This window comes from Gymnodraco acuticeps, unplaced genomic scaffold (genome assembly GCF_902827175.1).
Source record: "Gymnodraco acuticeps unplaced genomic scaffold, fGymAcu1.1, whole genome shotgun sequence".
NCBI classification, from domain to species: Eukaryota; Metazoa; Chordata; class Actinopteri; order Perciformes; family Bathydraconidae; genus Gymnodraco; species Gymnodraco acuticeps.
Window position 1 is genome coordinate 1 of NW_022991875.1, and position 9,862 is coordinate 9,862.

A 9,862-nucleotide genomic window follows, 5' to 3' on the forward strand; every position below is an offset into this window, starting at 1 on the left:
CCCCAGCTTTCCCCCCAGCTTCCCCCCCAGCTTCCACCCAGCTTCCACCCCAGCTTCCACCCCAGCTTCCACCCAGCTTCCACCCCAGCTTCCACCCCAGCTTCCACCCCAGCTTCCACCCAGCTTCCACCCCAGCTTCCACCACAGCTTCCACCCCAGCTTCTACCCAGCTTCTACCCCAGCCTTCCACCCCCCGCTTCCACCCCCAGCTTCTCCCCAGCTTCTACCCCAGCTTCCACCCCAGCTTCCACCCCAGCCTCCACCCTCAGCTTCCACCCCAGCTTCCACCCAGCTTCCACCCCAGCTTCCACCCCAGCTTCCACCCCAGCTTCCACCCCAGCTTCCACCCCAGCTTCTCCACTCCAGCTTCCACCCCAAGCTTCCACCCCCAGCTTCCACCCCAGCTTCCACCCCAGCTTCCACCCCAGCTTCCACCCCAAGCACCACCCCAGCTTCCACCCCAGCTTCCACTCCAGCTTCCACCCAAGCTTCCACCCCAGCTTCTACCCCAGCTTCCACCCCAGCTTCCACCCCAGCTTCCACCCCAGCTTCCACCCCAGCTTCCACCCAGCTTCCACCCCAGCACCACCCCAGCTTCGAAACGGTGACACAAAGTGAGGGTGCTACTTGTTCTGTGATTGACGTACAGAAAAAGGAAAAGCACCTCCTTTCATGACGCAGCTCGAAAGAAAACTGTCTTCAGGGAACTGAGTCCTGAGAAGCAGAGGGAGGAGCTTATCGGTGAATTGGTGACGTCAGAAGAGCATGACTGTAACACCAGGAAGCTGTGACCTCATCACCTACATGTGTCAACAATTAACAATGTGTTTTTTTTAATATATGTTGGATGTACGCATGTGTGGTCTCATAAATGTTATAGAGAGGCGAAGTCCCTCCCTTTCCTCCATGGGACCTTATTTCGGAAAAAGTATGTATTGAAGTCAATGGGGAGAGAAAGATTATGTTTCGATCCCGTTTGAATTGTGCCACGAATTACACATATGATGTTTGTCAATTTAAAAGATAATTTTGCAAGTAAAAAAAATGTAAATGTCTCGTAAAACTGTGAAGTAACACTTTGTTTGTGTGAAACCGCTCAATGAACTACATCTCCCGTCTCGCACCACACACCAAGACAGTGTCATCTCTCGCAAATGATGTTTAAGTGTTTTTGTCTCGTGATTTTCCCCTTTCATTTTGAATAGTAACCTTCCCTCTCGTTTCAGGTACTCTGACCTCCCTTCCTTGTGTGTCTCCCACTCCTGTGATTGTCGACCACGCCCCTGATTGTCTCCACCTGTTCCCCATGACCTGGTGTATTTATTGTCCTCGTCTCCCTCTGTCCTGTGCCAGTTCGTTTCGTTTCTTGTGACAGTCTACCAGCGTATCATGCCAGAAAGAATCCCAAGCAGAGCTTTGAGCCACGTCTTGTCTAAGTATTCATATATTCATGCTCCTAGTGTTTTTCCTCGTTAAGAATGATTTCGTTTTTGTTTACCACTGTCGTTGAGCTTTGGTTTGAATAAAACCTTTTTTTGTTAAAAACCTGTGTGAGTAGAGCGTTTGAGTTCGAACCCGTTTATTCAGTCGTAACAGACGGCCGTCAGGTTGGAACATTTCACTTCTTTCTTTCAGAACGAGGCGGAAAGTATTAAACGAGGGGAAAATCACTCCAAGTCTGGGCGCGTTGAGAGCTGTGCACACACACAAGGGGAGCTAGTCGGTTCCGTGAGAGCCAGCATGCGGGACCGGGACTCTGGGATTTGTAGTCTTTCTAGTTGCGTATTTTTCATAGTCTTATATTTCAACAGTTTTACGACAAACTGTGATTTTTTTAACATGGAAATTATCTTTTTGATTGACAAACATCATGTGTGTAATTCGTGGCAGAATTCAAACGGGATTGAAAGATAATCTTTCTCTCTCCATTGACTTCAATACATACTTTTTCTAAAATAAAGTCCCATGGGTCTGAAGTAGATGGGCGGGACTTCGCCTCTCTATAGTCAACCCAGTGAGTAAAGCATTTACACGTATTATTCCTTTGACCCCTAACCCATCACTGGCTTCCACTCCGACTGCTTTATATCATTTGTATTTGTGTTGACTTATTATTTGCTCTTTTGTTTGTGTGTCTGTTCACCATGAAAAGCGGCCTTGGCTTGAAAGGCGCTATACAAATGTCATATATTATTATTATTATACTATAAATAAACTGGTTTCAATACATTTGACTGGAATTGTACTTCATATGATTGTTTGAGACCAATAACATGGATTGATTGATTGAGGATATAATAACGAAACTGTTTCAAAGTGGAAAGCAAATCAAGATAACGACTGTTTTCCCTTTATTAGTTATTCTGTGTTCTTGCAAGAATATAGGGTTTGTGTATATATTGATGATTATTTGCGACTGTGGCTGCGAGGGAGTGCGGTCGTCTTTCAACCAGAAAGTTGTGGGTTCGATCCCAGCCCATGCAGTCAACATGTCGATGTATCCTTGGGCAAGATACTTAACCCTGAGTTGCTCCCGATGGCCAACGGTGTGTGAATGTGTAATAATCAGTGTTGGGACTAACGCGCTACAGTAACGCCGTCATTTTTGGCAGTAGCTAGTACTCTAACGCATTACTTTTTAAATTCAGTAACTCAGTTACCGTTACTACATGGTGTGTTATTCCGTTACTGCGTTAGTTTTTTTATATAGTCAACAGCCAGGCGAACAGAGATGAGAACTGTACTTAAGTACTTGAGTAAATGTACTTAGATACTTCCTGTGTCACATGCGGAGACGGGCTGTGGGTGTGTTTGTGTTGTTTACTAACAAGACTATCATGGCGGCGGCGGAGCTCAAGTCTAGTTTCTCCACCTGGAGATATTCTCACTATTTCACTTTTGTCGAGCACAAAGAAAAGAACGTTTTAGTTAAATGTAAGTTGTGTCTTGGCGGGTCAAAGAGCCTATCTACTGCCCAAACCAGTCATTCAAATCTCTTAAAACATCTGCAAAAACAACATGCTGGGACGAAGCTAGTAGCTAAGACCACAGAGACTCAGCCGACGCCACTCCACCTCCACCTAAGCAACAGCGGCTGGATTTTAACCAAGGGACTGCTAGCCAGGGAAAAGTCGATAAAGCCATTGCACGGTATGTTGTAGAACACATGCAGGCTATTGCTACAGTGGAGTCACCCGCTTTCAGGGAGCTAGTTAGCATGATAGCATGTCCGGGCGGCACACGGCATATGGGACGGAACACTTTTTCCAACTACCTGGAGAAAGAATATACAAAAATGGAAAGCCAGCTAATATCGATGCAATCCAGATTGCATATAATGCATGTCAAGTTGATCAACAGATTGTATTATTCTCCAATGCAATAACAGTACTGAAATGAAGGCTATAAGGGCATTAATGGGAGCCCTTTTTTTAAGTAACTAAAACGTTACGTTTCACAGTAACGCATTACTTTTTGGTGTACGTAATCAGTAAAGTAACTGAGTTACTTTTTAAATGAAGTAACTAGTAATGGTAACTAGTTACTGGTTTTCAGTAACTAGCACAACACTGGTAATAATGCATGTTAGGTCCTAGAGTAACATACACTGCTCTGTGTGAATGGGTGTGAATGGGTGAAATGACATGTAGTATGTAAAGCGCTTTGAGGGGTCTTAAAGACTGGATAAAGCGCTATATAAGTACAGTCCATTTACCATTTGCTCTTTTCTGACTGTAAAACTTGTGTATGTTGGTTTCTAAAATGACTGCTAATGTCTGCCTGATGCATGATTTGCTTACTAAAGTCAGCATTGGTGCATCACTATAGGCTACAGTCTGCACAAGTGAGCACACCCACTCCTTAAATAACTTCTGTAAATCTGCTCGGTGGCAAACCGTTCAGGGCTGCTTATATCCAGAGCAACTGCCGGCTATAAATGCATTTGACTGAATCAGCGTGAAGCGAGGAATGGCAGAAATAAGAGCAGCGAAGTGTGCTCAGTCAACCAACTCTGGATAAATAAAGGCAGGAGGAATAAAGTTAAGAGAACAGGCAGGAGAGTGTCTCTCTCTGGAGGAGATACAGCACAACAAATGATGTTTCTACCGCTCTGACTCTATCACATAAACACAAGCAGGGAGAGAGATAGGCAGATATCCAGAGGTGTCAAAAGTACACACATCCTTTGCTCAAGTAGAAGTACAGATACTTACCTCTGGTAAAAGTAGAAGTACTGACTAAACTTCTTTACTCAAGTCAAAGTAAAGAGGCTTTGAAGTGTACTTCAGTAGAAAGTACCCATAACTAGCAGCTGCTTTAAAGAGTACCTGACCTCCCTTTATATCAATAGAACAATAATGTCATTGTTAGCTAATGAATGTTTCCATGCTGAACAACGGCAACATGACAACGTTTCCATTGGTCCCTCTTCTTTAGAGAAGACCAGGAAATGATGGATACACGGATCGTGTTCAAATCAATAGGCACGCAATGACTCTAAAGAATAATGATCACGGATCAAACACACATTCAGACTAAAGGAACCAGCTGTTTGGAAAATGAGAGAAGTAGAAAGTACAGGTATTTGTGTTCAACATGTAAGAAGTAGAAAGTACAGGTATTTGTGTTCAACATGTAAGAAGTAGAAAGTACAGGTATTTGTGTTCAACATGTAAGAAGTAGAAAGTACAGGTATTTGTGTTCAACATGTAAGAAGTAGAAAGTACAGGTATTTGTGTTCAACATGTAAGAAGTAGAAAGTACAGGTATTTGAGTTCAACATGTGAGAAGTAGAAAGTACAGGTATTTGGGTTCAACATGTAAGAAGTAGAAAGTACAGGTATTTGAGTTCAACATGTGAGAAGTAGAAAGTACAGGTATTTGTGTTCAACATGTGAGAAGTAGAAAGTACAGGTATTTGTGTTCAACATGTAAGAAGTAGAAAGTACAGGTATTTGAGTTCAACATGTGAGAAGTAGAAAGTACAGGTATTTGAGTTCAACATGTGAGAAAGTAGAAAGTAAGGTATTTGTGTTCAACATGTGAGAAGTAGAAAGTACAGGTATTTGAGTTCAACATGTGAGAAGTAGAAAGTACAGGTATTTGTGTTCAACATGTAAGAAGTATAAAGTACAGGTATTTGAGTTCAACATGTGAGAAGTAGAAAGTACAGGTATTTGAGTTCAACATGTAAGAAGTAGAAAGTACAGGTTATTTGAGTTCAACATGTAAGTAGAAGTAGAAAGTACAGGTATTTGAGTTCAACATGTAAGAAGTAGAAAGTACAGGTATTTGAGTTCAACATGTAAGAAGTAGAAAGTACAGGTATTTGTGTTCAACATGTAAGAAGTAGAAAGTACAGGTATTTGTGTTCAACATGTAAGAAGTAGAAAGTACAGGTATTTGTGTTCAAATGATAAGAAGTTAGAAAGTACAGGTATTTGTGTTCAACATGTAAGAAGTAGAAAGTACAGGTATTTGAGTTCAACATGTAAGAAGTAGAAAGTACAGGTATTTGTGTTCAACATGTAAGAAGTAGAAAGTACAGGTATTTGAGTTCAACATGTAAGAAGTAGAAAGTACAGGTATTTGTGTTCAACATGTGAGAAGTAGAAAGTACAGGTATTTGAGTTCAACATGTAAGACCAAGCATTGAAACATTTATTAGCTAACAATGACATTATTGTTCTATTAATATAAAGGGAGGTCAGGTACTCTTTAAAACAGCTGCTAGTTATGGGTACTTTTTACTGAAGTACATTTAAAAGCCTCTTTACTTTTACTTGAGTAAAGAAGTTTAGTCAGTACTTCTACTTTCACCAGAGTATGTTTAAACACGAGTATATGTACTTCTACTCGAATAAAGGGTGTGTGTACTTCTGCCTTCTCTGCAGGGAGAGAGATAGCAGCAGATATCTGTGAGCATTGGCAGCTCGTAATGAGAGTGACTTCCTCCTTCCTCCAGTGGTTGATGCTGACAGCCTCTCAGGGATTTGAGGCTCTTACAGATGTTTTCACTCTCAACACGAGCTCACAGACGCACACGTCGCTTCAAGGTTGACTTCAGTTGTAGGAGGGAGGAGGACGACATGCGTTTGAAGTCTTGACATGTGGAGAAGACACAGTATCGAGCTTTGGTGTTTCGGGGGGGCTTATGAGTGGTGAGTGGGTGATATACAGACACCAGCCAACAGGGAGGAGGACGCAGATTAACGAGAGGGTTTAAACCAAACAGACGTCAATACGGGAAGAAATTCATTACGAGCCAGAGAACATCTGAAATATGCACAGGTTGGAGATAGATAGCTCAACACTTTAAATCTGCCCAGACCAGTGATTTCAAACTGAGCCACGGTACATTTTTTACATTCAAAACATCCCGCGGCACACCAACAAACCAAAAAGTTACTAAAAGACCCAATGTAGACTAAATCTATATACTTTGATCATTTAATGACAAGTGTCTCAAGTTGGCTACGAGTTCAGCTCCTAAATTGCTAGCTTTGTGTTTTTTCTCATTAAAGTTACCTCAGTTTATTAACGCAGGTGAAAATAAATGTCTATTTTCTTGTGTTGAAGTGACGTTTAAGCTTGCTTAGGAACATGGCACTGTTGGGTTTTATTTGCAGCTACTAATTCATATATTTTTTGGACCAAGTAAGTATAATTGGACAGACGATTTTTCACGGCACAGTGTTTAAAAATCACTCGTTTAGACTAAGCTGTAATTACGTTACTGATGCCCTTGACATGTTAGGACAGGGACACACATGGGGGATAAAGGGTTTTGACATATTTAAAAGTTCTGCACTGTTTACGATAACGTTTTTAAGATAAGTGCTTCCAACCTAAATGCTATAGTATCACCTCAAAACTACTGAGGTCAGTCCGCAGGCCACGGTGAAATGTTAGCCGTATAAACTCATCCTTATTCAAAGGACGGACACCTCCTGGAGTCTGTGATGTTCTTATCCGCCCGTCATCTCACCTCAGCTGCTGAAGTCACTCTGGATGCTGCTCAGGCTATCGATTATACCTCATTCACACCAACGCAACTCCGGTTCAAGCTCCGTGCTAGAGCTTTTCAGTGAAGTAAAGTTTAATATTTATAGTTTTATAGAGTTATAATGAGAGGTGATCAACGTGAATGCTCAGGTTCCACCTTAACACGCAGACACGTTGCTTCACCATGAGCAGAAACCTTTATACAGTCTATGGTAGAAACACTGAAACTCTTGTTAAGTTTCTCCATCGTTGTACAAACTGGATAAAACGCGGGCTTGTTGTTGTTGTTCAGGAGTTGATCTGTCTCTGCCCCCGCCTCGACGTAAGCGTGACGTATGCGGTGCTTTTGCTCTGGCCGGACAATTTTTTGGTGCTTGAAACGAACCGGATTCCGGAGCTAAGAGGCTGCTCCGCTGCGGTGTGAACAGGAAAACCTGGTGCTTTTCAAGCTCCAGCTCCGAACCGGCCCTGAAACACCGTTGGTGTGAATGAGGTATTCATTTGTGTTATATTTCTCTCACCTCTGTCGTTATGGAGCTAAAGGACAAGAGAGTGGTGCGGGAATGACTCCTTAAACCCGGAAAAGCATTTCATCTGCTAACCCAGAAGTCTTTTAACTTGTTTTAGCACCTACTGTATTTACGATGTTGTTTTTAAACTATTCTGTATCGCTATATAGTTTTTATGAATCTGTTATTCCATTAAGTTTATTTATTGTGTTCCTTTCTCTTGTCTTCTTGTTAAATGTTAATGATGATTTAAAGCACTTTGAATTGCCTCTGTGTCTGAAAGTGTGCTCTATAAATAAACGTACCTTACCTTCACTTATAGTTCCCTAAACTCGAAGTCAACATTTCTTTGAACGTGTTTGAGGTGAAATAGGATCTGTGGTTAAAATGAGCTGAGGAGATTTGCACATCTTGTTCTATGACATAAAATACTCTACTGTTGAATATCTGAAGCTTCAACTGCAGTAAAAGAGTCGACTAAAGGTCATCATGCCAAACATTAGCCGCTTTTAGCTTAGCGGTGGATACACCCGCGATGTAGTTCCTTTATAGCCCAACGTTAGCTTTTAATTTCTGCCAATTGCATTTATGCTTCAAAAATCACAACTATTTATACTACGTTTTTATTATTTTTGTTTTATTGTGTTTTTATTATGTTTCGGTGCTTTTATGACTTCTTAACACGTGGCTTGTGTGTTCATTTATCATTGTACGATTCCTATGATGATGTTTTATTGTTTTGTCAAGCACTTTGTGACTTTGTCTGTGAAAAGCGCTTTATAAATAAACTTTACTTACTTACTTGCTTAATATGTGGAGATTCTGCTGCTGAACAGAACGTGTTAGTATCGAGTGTTTGCTCCAGAGTTCCCGTGAGAATATGTTTTCTCCGGTCAACATGTCCGTTCAACTTTAAATCTTCCGGACAAAATTTGAAAAGTGCCGGTCAATGGTCTTCTTTGTTATTTATTGAGCTTTAAAACTAATTGATATGATTCGATATTAAACAAACTAATTATAGTAGATTCATTAACTATTCAAAAGTGAACAGTAACTTACAATAACACGGGAATAATAAACGGAGTGCTCTCCCTCTCCTGACAGCCCGTCAGTATCATGCAGCTCGCGGGTCAGTAATGAGTGACCCGATAATAAAACTAAACATATCTATAACTAGTTACGGTAGTTTGAGAGGTCATTAAAATAGCTACGTGTGATATTCTAACCTGAAGTGTGTTTTGTCCGCTCACCGCTGCATGTGATCATGCAGAGCTGCGTGTCGACTCGTCAGCAGCAGCTGATCTCTCTCTCCCGTCAGATTAGACTTCACTCGCGTTTATGTCCATATCGATCAGATCCAGCTAGTTCTAGCTAATGATATGACTACCTGCTTATTAAAAGACACCTAAACAATAAGTGTCGCTATTTAACCGGGTGAGGCCGCAAAGTATAGCGCAGCATTATACATTTGTTTACATGCCCACTGGAACCCCGAGACATTACCAACAGATCAACGCACAATCAACCCATACAGGACATCTCTTTCTCCACATTAAGTGTTAGACATTATAATTGACTATTCTTGTCTGTCACATAAGTGGCGCAAGTTGCGCAACTGATGCGGTATTGCGCTAAAGTGAAATTATTTTGACCGGACACTTTGACTTTGATTTGCGGGTCTTCAGCATATTTTACCGGTCACAGTCCGGTAATTACCGGCTAACGGGAACTCTGGTTTGCTCAAAGGTTTTTTCTGCAATATACCAAAATCCTATGAGGAAGTCCCATTGCTTTTTGTCGAGGAGCAAATAGCTATGCTAACGTCCTGGTACATCCTACAAAAATACGTCATGACTGCACGATTGGATTGGCTCACAATAAAATGGTTTCTTATCTGCCAACAGTGCATCACACACTTTAACCCTTAAGGTAATCGCCAAAAACTAGTTCAGAATCACCCATTTGTATATGGTCTAAATGTATTTATGCTGCTTTTCATATATTTATTGAAATACAGCACTTTGGTCAACTGTTGGTTTTTAATGTGCTATATAAATAAAGTTGGATTGGATTGTAAAATGGGACTAATAAAGGTATTCTGATTCTGATTCTGATTGGATATGTGGGAATGTTTTTATTGTTACCCGAGTTGTACTTGGTTTTCAGAAAGAGAGGTCGATGCTGATATATTGTATTATATATGTCCTAAATACTTGGGTATTCTACTCTTACTCTTGCACTTTTCTTGCATTTTATGTGCTATGTTTGTAATTTTAATTTTCTTAACGGGACGGAAAGTAGATGGAAAAGGGATGGAAAGGGATGGAAAGTAGCTCAATGCTAAATCT